General features: G+C 39.9%; 1 protein-coding gene and 1 long non-coding RNA gene across 4 annotated transcripts in view; one reads left to right on the top strand and one right to left on the bottom strand.

The window, feature by feature from the left end:
• PPP1R15 (Protein phosphatase 1 regulatory subunit 15) overlaps positions 1 to 16,713 on the bottom strand; it is a 293,688-nt gene that overhangs the window by 114,105 nt on the left and 162,870 nt on the right. The window lies entirely within an intron of this gene.
• On the top strand, positions 2,157 to 4,064 carry LOC137246583 (uncharacterized). 3 transcript variants are annotated; one of them, XR_010951576.1, is made up of 3 exons: positions 2,157 to 2,824; positions 3,205 to 3,479; positions 3,559 to 4,064. It is a non-coding gene; the product is annotated as an uncharacterized lncRNA (long non-coding RNA). The 3 variants fall into 3 exon arrangements; XR_010951574.1 differs by having other exon boundaries at positions 3,205 to 4,064; XR_010951575.1 differs by having other exon boundaries at positions 2,157 to 2,896; positions 3,205 to 4,064.

Raw genomic sequence — 16,713 nt, 5'->3', positions numbered from 1 at the left:
TTGTATGATTATCATCTACTAGGATTTGCCTATACATCTTCTCAATATCGCTATTGAAGACGTATCTGAAAAGTCGCCAGCGAAGAATTAATGTTGGTAGATCAGCCTGAAGCACAGGACCAGGAAGAAGAACATCGTTCAGGCTGACACCATTTGAAGAGCGTGAGGAAGCATTGAAAACAACTCTAACTTTGGTAGAGATGCTTTCTTCTTTTATTACTGCATGATGTGGTAAATAGTAATTATCGACTGTATTGGCCGATTGAATTGAATCTAATTTTGACATATGCCCCATAGTCTCGTATTCTAGTATGACTCTATTGTACTCTTTCTGTAAATCGAGATTTTTTCTAAGTCGGGTTTCGGGTGAGAGCACGCTATTCTTAATGATGGACCTAGATTTATCTCTCCTGGGAATTCTGACCTGAACGGAAGCGACACAATGTATCTTCCGTCAGAATTCCGCTGCGTTGTACGTTGATACAATTCCTCACAAAATGTATCTTCTAATGTGGAGGCTTTAGCTTTCGGCGTGTCTTCGAGCTCCCAAAATGATCTTAGCTGCTTGTCTAAAGCCACTTCATTGTAAAAGGATACCCGATTATGATTGGTTGGACTGCGTGCATCAGCACGACCAGTCAGTAAGAATATTTTTTTTGATACCGTCTAATATGATTTGCGGATAAATATCCCCGCCCAGAACAAGATCAACTGGCTCATTCACGAAGAAACGTTTATCCGCAAGCACGAGATCAGGGAACGCTTGTTGTGTTAATGCAGTAACATCGCATGTTGGCAAATTACCTGTCAAATGTGGTAGAACTAGAACTAAAGCATCAATAGAAATTAGTGGGTCAACGGGGGACCGCAACTGAATGGCGCATGCCTCTTTTACCTGCGCAGAAGCTGAATTATTGATGCCCGAAACTTGAGCATGCATCTTTCGAGTTGGCAGGTTGATTCTTCGTCTGAGTCTTTCAGTGATAAAAGAGCATTCAGATCCCGAGTCTATGAGAGCTCTGGCCGAAAAATCTGTACCATTATAATGAATGGTGACGCAAGCTGTGCCCAGTAAAACACCTTTACTTGTATTAACAAAATTAGATTTTACTGTAGTTTTATCTTTCTGCTTTTTTTGTTTTGCAGATTCGTTTTGAGATTGAGCTTGCTTTGAAGTGCACGGTTGCTCATCCGATAAATCTGCAGAATTATTTGCCTGTGTAGGTTTTGCCTTACTTGTCTGTAAATGCAGAGCAAGTCTTTCATTCGTATTCAAATTTTTGAACTTTGAACACGCATAAATTTTGTGATCATTGCTTTGACACATTTTACAAGTGCCTTTAGCTACACTTGCTTGGAAAGCGCCAAGTTTCTTTGGGGGATGTTCAGAGGTCTGCTTTGAGTTTTGTACCTTTTGAGGTTTTGTACTCTTTGTACCTCTTAAACCTGAGACTGATTCTAACGATTGAAAACGATTTGTCAGAAATCGGTCCATATCCGCCCACTTGAAGGTTTCTGTCTTGTTTTCTACGGACTGTTCCCATAGCCAAAGGGTCACATCAGGAAGCTTAGTTGAACATAAGTATGTAATAATTGGATCCCAATTAGATATGTCAATATGATTACTTACTAACGAGGATATGCAATTATTTATGTCCCTTTGTAATCTTTTTATTGACTTACCGCATTCAGTTTCGACTGATTGAAGGTTGAAAATAATCTTTAATTGGGTGTTGACTAATACTCTCTTATTTTCATACCTGTCGCACAAATTTTTCCAAGCTATATCAAAACCATCATTCGTCAATTCGCATTTCTTAACGATTTCTCTGGCTTCACCTTGGGTTTTTTGTATAAGATAGTATAATTTTTGTACTGGCGACAGGCTTTTATTTAGAATATAAATGGCCGTGAACATGTCACGAAAAGTTGGCCATGACAAATAATCACCTTTGAATATATCGGTATCACAAGGTGCTAAGTGCAAGTTGCGTGGCGTCATCGTTTTCCTTCTCTGCCTTCTCAAGTGTTTCTGCCAGGTCATTTATTTTTGTCATACACAACACAAAAACAGTATAGCACGACTTATTTTTTTTTTCTAATTGCCGTAACATTCTTCTCACATATATTTTCTGATTGTAGTAACGCATCAAAAGCTTCTTTAGCTTTTTCCCACATCGATTTCAACTCCTGCTGCTGAATTTTCAGCGAATTTTTGGAGTGTTCGCTAGTGGCTATGCTTAAAAATTCGATGTCGAACTCAATAATTGTGTCAACTAAGCGGTTATATGCTTCCATATTGAAAATCTTTTAAAAATTAGAAACAATGAATATTTCCAAAAATATTAAATGCACAAGTGTCTGTGGAATACCCCAAAATGCTAATATAAATTATTGAACGCTTTCCACCAACAAAATCAACCCAACAAAATAAATGAAATTCTAATGAATTTTGTGTAAAAATCGCAAATGTGAAAATTTATTTTAAAGAAAATAAAATCAAGATTTAATACTTTAATGTGAAAAAACAGTGGAATGTATGAAAAATATACGTACGTGTAAATATACGTGTTAAAAAATAATTATTGCTCGCCAACCAACTATATTTACGTACGTGTGCGTGTATATATGTATGTAGCACAGTATTTATTTAAATCAAACGCAAGCGAAAAAACTGAGCAAGGTTGGAGGAAAAATGTTCCGTCCACTAAAGAAACGTTAAAATTAAATTGTTTGTTTTAAAAAGTGAATTGGATGTAAAAGCTGAGTGATTTTTGCGAAATAAATTTTTCTTAAATTCAACTGTGATGAACCAAACCCAAAAGTGAGGTTAATTACACAATGCAGTGTTGTTGTTGTGGGCTGTTATTAACAGAGAAGCGCAAGTCATATAAATGTATATTGAATTCATTTAATTTGAAAAATTACTTGCACTTTCCTATTAAATCATCCCAAACACTGTTTGTACAAATATTTGTGGGCAATAATGCAACACCGAAGACCCTTAAGCCGTGTCAAATATTGTTTACCGTCGGCGGCAAACAATACTTGATGGTCAAATGGGCTATTTGCACAAATACAAAACTGGTATCTTATTTTTATTTTTTCACAAAATCACCCGCCCACTTTTCACTTTCACTAATTTCTTATTTATTTATTCACTAATGTGCTCACTGAAATAACCACGAACCTTTATATTTGTAGATGTGTTCTTGATGCAGTGGATTCAATAATATATAATTAAATGGCTTTGAGAAATTGCTGTGTTGTAGAAGTTGATATTGCTGCTGTTGATGTTGCCGCAAATAAACTCCTCACGAAAAAATTCCTCGAAAAAATACCAAGTACTATTGTAATAACCGATGGTTGGCTCACAAAATGGTCGCTGGATGAAATAACGGATTGAATGGGCCAATGTCTTGGCCGGGCCACAGCTCAGGGATGGTGCCGGTCAAGATATAGTGCAGAAAAGAAAAAAAGTTTGGTATTAGAATTTAATTAATATATCTTTATTTAACATAAAGATTGTGCACAAAATTAATATATCTACAATTTTAGATTACCTTTTAGTTGGTGAAGCTGGAACTGCGGCGGAATACGTCATTTGTACTTGGTGTGTGAAAACAAGTGAAGTAAAACCTCTGGGCTTTCAAGAATGCCTCCTATTCTCTTTTCCTTTTCAACTAGTAATTCTTTAAAATTGTCAGTAGCCTCTAGAATGGTGTATTCACTTTTTTCACACCATTTGACTCACTCCTTTGATCGCAGATGGTTGGTCTAAATGATCCCCCAGGGCTCTGCGTTGGTGTTGTTGTTGCTGTTGTTTTTAATAATGATGGGTTGAGCTCAGGAAAACTCTGATCTAACAATTGAATTGTTACATTTATTTTTAAACGTAATGAAGTGTTTGGAATATTGTATTCAAAACTGGTCTGTTTACTATTTTAAAAATTTCTAAAGCTGTTTATATTTTGTTCTTGATTCATAAATTGATTATAGGGATAATTTGTTCCATAACTTAAGTGAAACAGGCAAATAAGTAAAATTTTTATTAAATTAGCTAATTTCATATCGGTTTTTATTTTTTTTTATCTATACCTGTGTGGATCACATTATACAATGATCATATTATATGTTTGTCTATAGTTTTTCACATCAATTATTTCTATATGTGGTCTTTTAAATGAAGTATCCTGGGCTAGAATCTTTTCTATATCACCATTACTAAGAATTCGTTCAGTTTCAATTTCACGATATTCACGATATCCAATACCAGATTCCTTTTCAATGAGCTCTCTACGAAATGCCTCTATAGCTTCATCTATAGTAAAAGTTCTCATAGGTTTCCCTTCCGTTGAAAAATCATCTTTAGACGATGGTGCGATTGTTGTGGATGGTGAAAATAATGGTATCGTTGACAGCACTTCAATTTCTTCTTCGTCATTAGTTAAAAGAGGCTCACTTTGTTTTAGTAATAATAATGAAATATTGATTGATAAAATATCATTACTATTCGGTAATGTTAAATTAAATTGAATACTTTTCGAGTTTTGGTTTATTGCAAGCGCATTACTATCTAGGTTTTCCCAAAATGGTGCTCCATAGGTAGTTTTTAAAACAAATAATAATAATAATAATGAGATATAAAATTTAAAATTCATTGTGATATATCCCTTTGTTTACGTCAATTTAAAATGAGGTTGATATTAGAAAACAATGTATTTATATACTTACTTTCCTTCTTCTAATTCTCACCCCTTTAAAATAAAAACACTTAAGTTAAGGTTTCTAATTCTATTTTATTTCATTATAAATTTAAATTACTACCCGATATGTATTTGAACAAAATATATGCTGATTTTAAAGCACAACGAATTTGTCGTTGGTTGATTTTCACATTACAATCAGTATGAAAATGATATTGACAACGCACAACATCTGGGTGTAAACTATATAATCTAGAGAGATTCATTCCATCACATCCTGTACTCTCCTCTTCAATGTTAAACACTGACTTTTGGAGGAATTCTGCTATCCATACACTTTTTTGTCGCCCTTGATGTATTTATATACTTACTTTTCTTCTTCTTCTAATTCTCACCCTTTTAAAATAAAAACACTAAATTTAAAATTTCTAATTCTATTTTATTTCATTATAAATTAAAATGTCTACCCGATATGTATTTGAACATAATATATGCTGATTTTAAAGCACAACGAATTTGTTGTTAGTTGATTTTCACATTACAATCACTATGAAAAGTATATTGACAACGCAGAACATCTGCGTGTAAACTATATAATCTAGAGAGATTCATTCCATTACATCCTGTACTCTCCTCTTTAATGTTAAACACCGGCTTTTGGAGGAACTCTGCTATCCATAGACTTTGTTCTCGCCCCTTAACATAAGCTTTTCTGTTCTTCAATGTTAGCATCAAATAGTTTTTTACAGATTTAAAACTATCGCTTCCATAGGACCATAATAAATTATGGTGGTGTAACATTAACCAATTAGCTTGTCGTTGATTTTCCTTACTCAGATCCGAAAATTCAAATGGAGCTTTTATGTGGAAACAACGGAATTATTCATTGTTGAGGACCACAGCTATTTTCTTTACAATAAATCTATTATCGTATGATTTAAAGCCTTGAACATCTACTGTCGCAAACATTATGAAAACTAATAAAGAAATATAGAAATAAGAAAAATATATAAAATGATAGGCTTTTTATACGTTAAGCACAGACAGGTGAAGCATAGTTGGGTATAAAATAGAATTTTTATATTTCGCCCACATTTATATACTTTAGAAATATGGACCCTCAAAAATTTGGAGCCCCCCCTCCCTCCCCCCATTTAAAATCTGAGCTCGATACTCTGCTGCACTGATGAACTTCTAAGCTCTTTTTCTCTTGCAGTCAGAACACAAAGCAAAAAATTCGAAGCTTTTTCTTATAGATCAGCTAGAACGTCTGCGTCTAAATGCAGGTACAGAAACTTACAAACTAATAAGAAGATAAACAAAATGTTTAGTCTGCATATTTATTTGCGGTTTTATGAAATTTTCACATGCATATATATATACATATGCACATGCACATATATATATATATTTTCAATGTTGGACAGTTAAGGTTTCTTATCAGCATGTTTTGATTTTTTCAATTGTACAAACATTTCCCAAGCGTAGATATTAATTCCATTATTTTTTACAAATTTCTTATCATCTAAAAATTTAACGTTACTTTATTTATTACATTGAGTACATTAAGTCAAAATACAATTTCTTTTCGAATAAACATCTTTTAAAATCATTTGCAGAAAGTTTGAGAGTAACACATTGTTTAACACCCTTAATTTTTTAATCTCTTTTCCTTCTTGATCGATGTGAATAGAATACATTTTTGCTCTCAAACCAATAAATTAGTACAAGATTGGAAAAATACTAGTATTGGGGGAAGAGGTAGGAAAAAATTAGGTGCTAGGGTCTTAATAGCAAAACCAAATTTCCATAGCCTAAGCAAATTTTCTAATAATTTAATAGCGATTCAATTGAAACAAGTGTCAACTCTGTGAGACAAGTAGCCCTTATCTAAATGTATGTATATGGATGGGTGTGTCTGTGTCGGTATGTATTTTGTGGTTTGTTGATATATATATATAATTCATATGCTGTCATGTTTACGGCAAAGCTCTGCTAAAGGTAGAAAAGCTCTAAGCTTTTTCTTATACACCACTAAGCTTTTTCTTATGCGCCACCTAGCGGAAGATCTGCCAGAACACAAACCGGAAGAACGAGCTAGAACCGGTATTTACATACTACTTTCACTTAATTTGTGGGATTGTTTGCATTTTATGCAGTACTGTGGCCGCTGTTGTTGTTCATCAAGATCTGACTCATTACTGTATAACACTCTTCGTGAAGAATTTGTCATTGGACGGCTGGACGATAATTGCGTTCCTTGACGGCTATTCGCTGATGATTGTGGCTGAGCTCCACGTAGTGAAAACGTAAACATCGCATGAGGCTTACAACTTTAGCGATATCCCTCAACCAATCGGCGAATGTCTGTAGGCGTGGAAGTGATGATGCACCGGCTACACACCGATACCACTCAATCTTTTTGGAAGCTGGCAGCTTGAGGACTAGTTCCTCCAGAAGCATTGGGTTATACAAATGTTGTTCACAATGAGATGATTTTAAAAAGGCGACAATGTTCTGAACTTGATTGGAGAAATCCAAGATTTGTTCAAGATGGCTGTCAGTTATATTCGCAAATTGTTGAATTTTCCTCATTTGTACTCGAATCAATAATTCAGGTCTTCCAAAATTAAATTGCAATTCTTCAATGACCTGTGGCACGTTATTAGGATAAACTAATAAAGATGACACAACACGTTTTGCATTACCTTGTAATGCCCTTTGAAGCCTCATTACCATCAGTTACCATCAAAGTATGGAAGCGGATACAATTTAGCAACTACGATTGTGGCAAATACTGTGGACATTGTGTGTCCGGCGAAGGTATATTCATATTTACTATACCCGAATTTGTATACGTTGACTGCAAGTGCAACTTGTTCTCCATTAGTAATTTATTTGACTGTTCTGCTGTTTTTTCTATGGCTGCACGAACGATTCCATTTCCCTGTACTTGCTCTGCTGACGTTGTCGCCACAGCGCTATTGCTATCACCCATTCTGACTGCGCTACGAATTTGTTCGTTGTCACGGCGAAGTTCATTTACTTTGTCATTTAATAAGTTTATGCTTGCTAATAATGCGTCAATATGTTCCTGAGTAACTCCAGAACTCGCTGCACAATCACCGTCTGTTTCCATGGGAGAATTTTCAGCTATTGTATTATTTAAGCTTGGATGATTGGACATTTCTTCTTTTTGTGTGTTACGTGTGTATGATTCTTCTTTGTTTTGCTTCTTGTACGCATTTACAATACTTATATACTAAGTGTGAACGAGACGACTATACTATTTATGACAGCAAATAATTTGTGTATTTGGAGGCGACTAAGAACGAGATGACTATACTATTTATGGCAGCAAATAATTTGTGTATTTGACGGCGACTAAGAATATTAAATTCAACTGACGAGTTCACTGAAACTCTATAAACTGCGAACGTTGCACACATCGACTGCTACTGAAGTTGACGGAGGCAGAACCCACTGTTGACTCCGCTGACGGCAATCGCTGCTTATATTTGTATGCTCACGAATTCACTGAAATTCGGCGTTGTTGCAACTTAAGCGAGACTTACTGATGCTGCTACTGAAGCAGATATTTTTTTCTTCTTTTACAAAGCGAAATAAAATGAAATGTTGGTCGAAATGTATTCACCAATGACGATTTATTACAAATGCGTGTTAAATTTTATCTCACTAACGCAGAAAGCAATTCGGTAAACTTAAATGTCGTCAAGTTAGTCCTTATTAAGGAAAACACGGTATTTAAAATGCCTTCGTGGCTAACAATATTTATTAATAAGAATAGTTGAAATAAAGTGAGACTTTTAATTGTATAGATTTATAAATTTATGACATTTAAATACATTAGCGCATTACCACATTACCGAATTGGTGCTTTCTCTGATTTCAACTGACTGTTTTCATTCAAATGGCTCAGTCGCATTCAGAGTTGTATTTGACAGGGTTGATATGTCTACGTATGTACGAAAAGTATTGAATGGTCTGGAAATCCAACGGCTGAGTCACATTCTAATCGACAGTTGTGCATCAATTTTTATACGTATGCCCAAGCAGGCAGCCGTCGTGAGGATCTCTGAAGGACGAGAATTGCTCAGAAAGGAGTTGTGTGCCCATTAGGGAGCCGACGTGAAGCGCTCATAAAGGAGCCAACGCGAAATGCTCATGAGGGAACTGTTTGCCCAGTAGGGGGCTCTCGTGAGATGTAATGTATGTTGTAGATGACGCAGTGACCAGTACGTTATTGTAATTTATTAGGCGTATGATCTTATCACACTTTTGTATGTCTTGATTTGCCTGTGCTTGCATTAGATAAGCACTGTCTAGTTTAGGTTAAATAGTATAGACGGTTAAGCGCCAATTAAGTAAGCAAGTAAGTATACTTTTCTTTATTGAGAAAGGCGAGTCTGAAATATCGAAATTGATGTAGTGCTTGTTGAAATCCAGACACAAACAACGAAAAGCTTCGTGCATTTCAAAATTAGATCTGCATGTACTCAGGAAGACTGGTTGAAAATGTCTTGATGGCCTCATAGGGACATTAATCTTTATCTCACTAAGTAAAAATGGGTTGGATCCCGCGATAAGTGACTTAACGCAAAAAGCAGGAACTATTTTTGAACCGCTTGTCACGATAAATCTGATACCGTGGGTTTCAAACAATTAACGCGTATTCTAGTATCAGTGGGGATGCACATTTTGAGGAGCAACAACGATACATCGATGTTTCGATGTATCGACAAAATAAGCATCGATGATAAAAAACATCGGAAGAAAAACATCGATACATCGATGTGTTCCGATGCTTTTTCAGTAGAATTAAATTTTGGAAAAACTACGTGGCTCTAGTGGGTGGTGTGATATTTATAGTCGCCTGGTTTGTGAGATTAGCTCACACACCCCGAAATCGAGGAATTTTTAAGAAAAATCTACCAGAAATGTATTGTTTAAAATCTGCAGAGGTTTTATTATATATGTATGTAGTTACCGGCCAAAACCAAAAATTGTGTTGCGCTTTCAATGCAAAAAATTTAAATTCAAATTTTCGCCTGGGTCAAATCAGCCGTGCTGGTGGGATATACTTATGTAGAATTTAGCTACTGGCTCTACCCCTAGGAGTGATGTACCAAAATACTGATAAGTAATATATTTTTATTTATTATTTTATTCAAAACCGTTTGAGACCAAACATTAAGTTATATAATTACATATAAGATGTTTGTTAAGCAATTCATTCAAATGAGACAACATGTCAATACGTATATATGTATAACATAAATTATAATAAGAAAACAGAAAAACCTGAGATCAGGCAAAAACTCATTTAACATTTTTCATACTTGTACTCATCCTACATAAATACAATGTACATTAGATGTATTGCCTTAGAGTTTTGCTGCACAATAGACACTTTGCGGAGTTGGCACGCCACACCTTACTTTTGTCCGGCATATTGATTTCGGCAAGAAGATTGTGGAAAATAGAAGTTATTAAAAATGTGCAATTTTGTTTTGATTTAATATTAATAATTACAAATTAGAATGATAGCAGTGCAAGCAACTTCCTTTTAAAAGTAATCAAAAAGCAGCACATTATTAAATTAAAGCAATGTTGGTCAAAGTAGCTGAAAATAAAAACTATTACGCTGTTATCAAAGGCGATGTAAAAATTAAGTATTATCCACATAATAACATTATTCCAAAAATCCCGGGATACTACTTCACGATCTGCATATTTACCTCACGCCTTTACACTGGCCATACTGCACTTTCTATTAAGATGTTCACCTATTTATTTAGTATAAAATATTAATTAGAAGTCACAACATAATTTAAAACAATTATTATTAATAACCTACCCTTTTTACATCAGTTTGCAGCAACTTAACAAAGAAAAAGAATGGCGTCAATAAATGCAACTTTAGAGATGTGGATGTTCGAAACATCGTCAAAGTTAACATCGATGTATCGGCAATTTTTCGATATTGAATAATTTTGAAACATCGATGTTAAACATCGGATTTTCATCCGATACTATCGATGTTTTAAAAACATCGATGTATCGTTTGCATCCCTAAGTATCGGTCGAACTAAAGCAGTAAAGAGTGCTTTTGTGACGTATGGGTCCATAAATTCTTTTGACCATCGTTTAATGAAAGCTAACACACCTCTGGATTGAGTCACACAAGTCTCAATATGATATTTGAAGTCTAGTTTGGGGTCCATTGTGACACCGAGATCGATGAAGCTAGTAACTTGCTCAAGCTGGTAATCACCTATCAAATAATTATGTACCTGATATGATTTTATAGTGAAACTCATGAATTTGCATTTGTTTAGGTTGAGGGCCATTTCATTGGCCTTGCACCATTGAACTAAGCTATCCAAATCGTCCTGAAGAAGTAGTCTGTCTCCAGGGCTTTGAATGGGTCTAAAGAACTTTACAACATCGGCATACATTAAAATCTCGGAGCTAGTTAACATAATTGGTGTAGTATACCATTCACCGAATACAAGCAATGCTGAGTTCATTAGATACATGGGTGAAGTGCTGGACGAATATTTTGATGAAAATGGAAACAATGTCATTATTGGTGATTTCAATATAAACATGAATTTAAGGTCAACTTATTCAAACCAGCTAAACCAAATATTCACATCAATGTCAATGAGACAGTTAATCAATTTTAATACAAGAATAACCGAATCATCACAAACCAAAATAGACCATCTCTATAGCAATAGCGGTGATATCGAAATACAAAACTTAGAGAATCAGAGAATATCAGACCATGAAACAATTTGTATCAAACTGCCTGTACAAAAAAACTACAAAATGAGAGTGTAAGGTAACCGCTTATGCTGGGACAACTATACGGGGGAAAATTTATTAAACATCTTAGCCTGGCCGAACTTACAAACTGTGACATCGATGAGAAAGTCATAGTCATAAATAACATTTTGGAAGACGTAATAGATACGATAATATTTGAAAAGCAAGTTCAAATCAAACTAATGAATAAGTGGTACGATCGTGAACTTACAGAACTGAACAAGCAAAAATATGAACTTTACAAGTTGGCAAAGATATCAAACTCATGGGAGAATTACAATGATATAAAACGACACTAAAAAGAGTAATCAAGCTTAAAAAGAAGAAATACATGAAGAATAAAATCACAACCAACAGTAACAACCAAAGGCTGATGTGGAAATGTCTAAAAGATGCTGTAAATATTGTAACGCTGACCCCCACTGTAACCCTTTTTCTCCTACGCCTGAGACCCCCACTCTAACCCTTTTTCACCTACGCCTGAGAATATACATACATAGTATATTAACAGGTAGCCAACAGCAGCAGCTACATACCAATGCATACGAATAGCACTTGGCGATAACAATAATATGCACACAGTACGCCAACTCACAGTAAATGGCAAATTGAAGTATCCAATTAGCGGTTCATTTCTCACTCGCATCATAGCGGAAGCAGTATAAAAGAGAATGAATTTGCTGTTGTCACTTCATTCCTCGCAGGTTAGTCAGAGGAAGTGGTTGCTTTATTAAGCAACCCAGTCACTCCTTCTGACTAGCTGAGTTGAATGGGTGCTGCCTTGGCACTGGTCACCCTTTGCTTGCGGGGACAACGGGTTGTCGCCTTTATGGTTTTCTCGCCCGTGTCCCAGCTAAGTAAGGGGGGGGGGGGGCTCGAAGCCTTAGGGCTACCCCGCCCCTTCCTCTCAGCTAAGGTTCCAGCCGACCCGGTTCTACAGCTGCGTAGCGTGGTGCTTTCGGGCCCAGTTTCTCCTCGCAGCCAACGAACCGGCAAGGACAGAGCTGGTGCACCGCCCCCGGCACCTTACCTTAGTGTGCGACCACGGGGTGAGCGATGTCCAGCGAATGAGCCAATCCCACTTCCAGAGGAAAAGTGGGTGCCGCCACGGAACTGGTCACCCTTTGCTTATGGGGACAACGGGTTGTCGCCTTTATGGTTTTCTCGCCCGTGTCCCAGCTAAGTAAGGGGGGGCTCGCCGCCGTTCGGCCAACAGATTCCTTCCCCTCAGTCCTGGCGCAGGTAGTAGAGCGACTCGTCGGCTAAAGGGGCTACCGCTGTGCCGTCAAGGCGTACTTCCCCTCAGCCCACGGATCGACCTACAAAGTTCCAGCTGGTACAACTCCGCGTACAGCCCTGCCATCGCGCAAGCATGGAGGCGGTGGTGTCCAGCTAGCGAGCCCGTACTAAAAGCGAGTGAGCCAACCACACCACGGAGTGGAAGGGGGCGCTGTCAGGGAACGGGTCACCCTTGCTTGCGGGGACAAGGGTTTTTGCATTTATGGTTTTCTCGTCCTTGTCCCAGCTAAGTGGGGGGGGCTCGCCGCCTTATGACCATCCGGCCCTTTTCCCCTCCGCCCCGGCTCCGGCCGTAGACCGGTCCAGCAGCTAAAGAGGCTACCGCTGTGCCGTAAGGTGCACTTCCCCTCAGCCCACGGATCGGCCTACGGAATTCCGGCTGGTACAAATCCGCGTCCAGCCCTGCCATCGTGCGGGCATGGAGGCGGTGGTGTCCAGCTAGCGGACCGGCACTAACAACAATTCTATTCGTTCCTCGCAGGTCCCCCCGCCGCCGCCACTGGGATAGCGTCATCACGGGAAGCCGCCACCCGCAACCGCCGCTACTGGTAACCCCCCCGAAAAGGTAACCAAGTAGAACGTTTGCATCGCCACCTCGCCTTGGCCACGCCACTGGTACGCGCTCCGTCGCCCTGTTGTTACCGTCGCTATCCTACCGCCATTGCGCCGCTGCTACGACGACCGTCAGCCGCTTCTACGACGACCTTTAGCCGCCGCTACCTTATCACCGTCCAGCCAGCTAGCTGGTGCCGTCACTGCGTCCATACCGCTACATCCATCCGTCCGTTAATACTGTCCGCCGTCCAGCCGCCGTGCTAATCCCGCCACTGCGCCCATACCGCTGCACCACTCCGTCCGCTAATACTGTCCGCTGTTCAGCCGCCGTGTTACTCCCGCCACTGCACCAATCCGTCCGCTAATACTGTCCGCCGTCCGGCTGTCGCGCTGATCCCGCCGCTGCCTCCGGACCACCGTACCATCGCGCCCGCTACTGCACCACCGTTCAACCGCCGCACCGACTCCTCCGCAATTACTACGACTGTTAGCCGCCGTTCGCCTCCGTCCCCTGCCATCTTTGTACGGAAAGCTGCTACCCTCACTACCCTTCAAGCCGTGTGTGTGTGCGTGTATTCGTCATTAACACATAACAACTGTGTTCTTATTAAGTGGGGGTTTGTGGGACCTCTACTTGACCCTGGATTGACTGAGTGCTACCTCAGCCCTCGAAAAAACCCACCTCATAAATGGCGCCTGAGCAGGGACCCTCCTCCGTAGAGGAACATGGAAAACCAAATACAACAACCACCAACACTGCCGGGGCGGGTTCGACGAACACACCATCAGAAACAACAAACACACCGGTCCCCGAAGTTACGACGCTGAATACCGACTCACTCAATTGGATCTACTTACTGAAATGGGAGAGGCTGATAGAGGAGTATAAGGAATTCCGAATCCCCGTGGAAGGCCAAACCGTAGCCGAGCTGCGCCGCGCACTGAGCATTTACGTACGAGCGAAACGCGCAAGAAAATCAAGTGAATACCTGCTAAAGGAGCTGGAAAGGGAAGTGAATGAAGAAGAGGGGAAATCCGTTATGCTACCCCAGTCAACAACAAAGCCGATCCCTTCGATCCAGATTCATAGTCCCCAACCGCATGCTCATTAGAGAGAACGCGCACCACCGAAGCGAGACGAAATGAGCGCGTGTGAGCTAATGAATACCGTTCGCCGCTGGGATTTGCATTTTTCGGGTGAAGAGTCGCTGCACGAATTTCTGGAGAGGATAGAGGAGCCTGCCGAATGTTACCGCATCCCCATCGACCGGCTCCTCCCAACGCTGCCGGAACTTCTACGTGGCCAAGCACTCCAATCGTACCGCATCCGTAAACAGCAAATCAACCAGTGGAGCGATTTTCGAACGAAGGTGCAACATTTTTTCCTGCCCAAGCGTCATCTTCGACATTTGGAAGAGGCCCTCCGGCTACGCAAGCAACACGGCCGTGAAAAAGCCAAAGACTATATCCTCGCATTAGAAACGCTGATCCGCCAGCACCCGACAATGTGTAAGGAAAACCACATCGAACGAATATACGAATATGAGCTGCTAAAAATCGAGGAAGCGAAACAGAGCAAAGTGGCGATCCACAGCCTTTATCATCTTCAAACGGAGTACGATAGCAAGGAGTGCTGCTGGCGCTGCAAGGAACGCGGACACCGCCGCTTCCAATGCAGGGGCCGCTGGAGAATGTTCTGCTCCAGGTGTGGACAAGACAACATCCTCTCCAGTATTGCCTATGCCCTTCGACCAACCAATCCACTGACAACAATACATTCAGGATGCCGTCAAGTTATGTGAGTGGAAGCCGCCAAGCATTATTTGTGCGGCCACAGAAGTATATGGAACCACCAGCCTGCAATCCCGCTGCCGAAATGCAAGTAGATGACCGTCTCTACAATACCGATAACCATCGAGGGCATGAGCGTGCGCGCGCTAGTAGACACCGGCGCCACCCTCTCATACGTCGACGAGTCAATATGAAACCACCTGGAGAGAAACAAAATCAAACCACATCTTCGCAGGCGGAGCGTCCAATTGGCAGACCAGACGTGTGTCTATAGCTCGAATTCGTACCCAGGAAGGATTACGTACCAAGGACGAACGACTAAAACAATGATGTCCGTCATCCCGAAGCTGGAAGAACGGATGATCTTAGGAATGGACTTTCTACGGGAAAGGGGAATCACCCTCACGCAAGATGGCCAACCGTTAGAAGTCACCTTGACCAGGAGATCAGCCGAGCTAGACACACTATGTGCAATGACCAGCCGGGATCACGTGAACAATGGTCAAAAACCGGAGCACCACCAGAAGTGATTGAGCAAAACCGGTAGCCCAAATACCGCAGCCGACCATCCGTGAACATAACCGACCGCTGAAGTAACGCTTCTACCCCCGTTACCCACCTATACAAACATACAATGTCAATGAAGATTACCGAAAAAGAGCGCCGAACGCGATATGCAATGCGCTCCCCCGCCGCCCGTTACAAAACACCGAACCGGACATATTTTACACAATAAAAGGCGACAGAGAAGAGCCCGGTGAGATTATTGGCAACCATACAATATCCGCAGCCATGGGAAATAGTAACCGCCAACTTCGTGCCACTACTACCACGTTCCAAGCAAAGAAGCACCTACCTCCTCGCCATGATCTACAAATTCTACAAGTGGGTGGAGTTAATTCCGGCGCGCCAAGCAACAACGGCAAGCGTGCTCAAAGCGCTACAAGAAAAGGTCTTATACCGACTTGGTTGTCCGAAAACCTTCCGACAATGGGGAGCAGTTCGGCGGAAAAGCGTTATCACCGTTTCTGAGCAACCACCGCACATGGGATTAGGAGACTCCACAAATGACCTTTGCAGTAAATGTAGTCAGAAAAGAGGGTACAAAAGCATCTTCAGCAGACATAAACGTCGGCGAAATAAAGCGACGTGCACACGGTGGGAGCAGTACCAGTGGCCAGTCAACCGAGTCAAAATACAAAGGGTACCACATTTTTTTTCCGGCCCATACATTACCGAATACCGAATGGCCATAATGCAATCACAACACGAGATAGACGAGAACAACGCCAATATGTCAAGGATCCAAGAAGAAGAAGAAGGATGGCAACTTATTTATAATATTCATGAATTTCGCATTATTTTAAAATTAAATATTCTGTTAGTTTTAAGAACAATGAAATTGTAATTAAACCTGATATGTAAACATTTTTTTTGGATCAACTTTGTTAGGTATAAGTGGAAAGACTCTATTTTACGAAAAAAAAAAAGTTAATAAAACGATGCACGC

The sequence above is a fragment of the Eurosta solidaginis genome, chromosome 3 (genome assembly GCF_040869045.1).
Source record: "Eurosta solidaginis isolate ZX-2024a chromosome 3, ASM4086904v1, whole genome shotgun sequence".
Lineage (NCBI taxonomy): Eukaryota > Metazoa > Arthropoda > Insecta > Diptera > Tephritidae > Eurosta > Eurosta solidaginis.
Note: the sequence above shows the minus strand (reverse complement) of the source record. Positions and strands in the feature narration are given on the sequence as shown.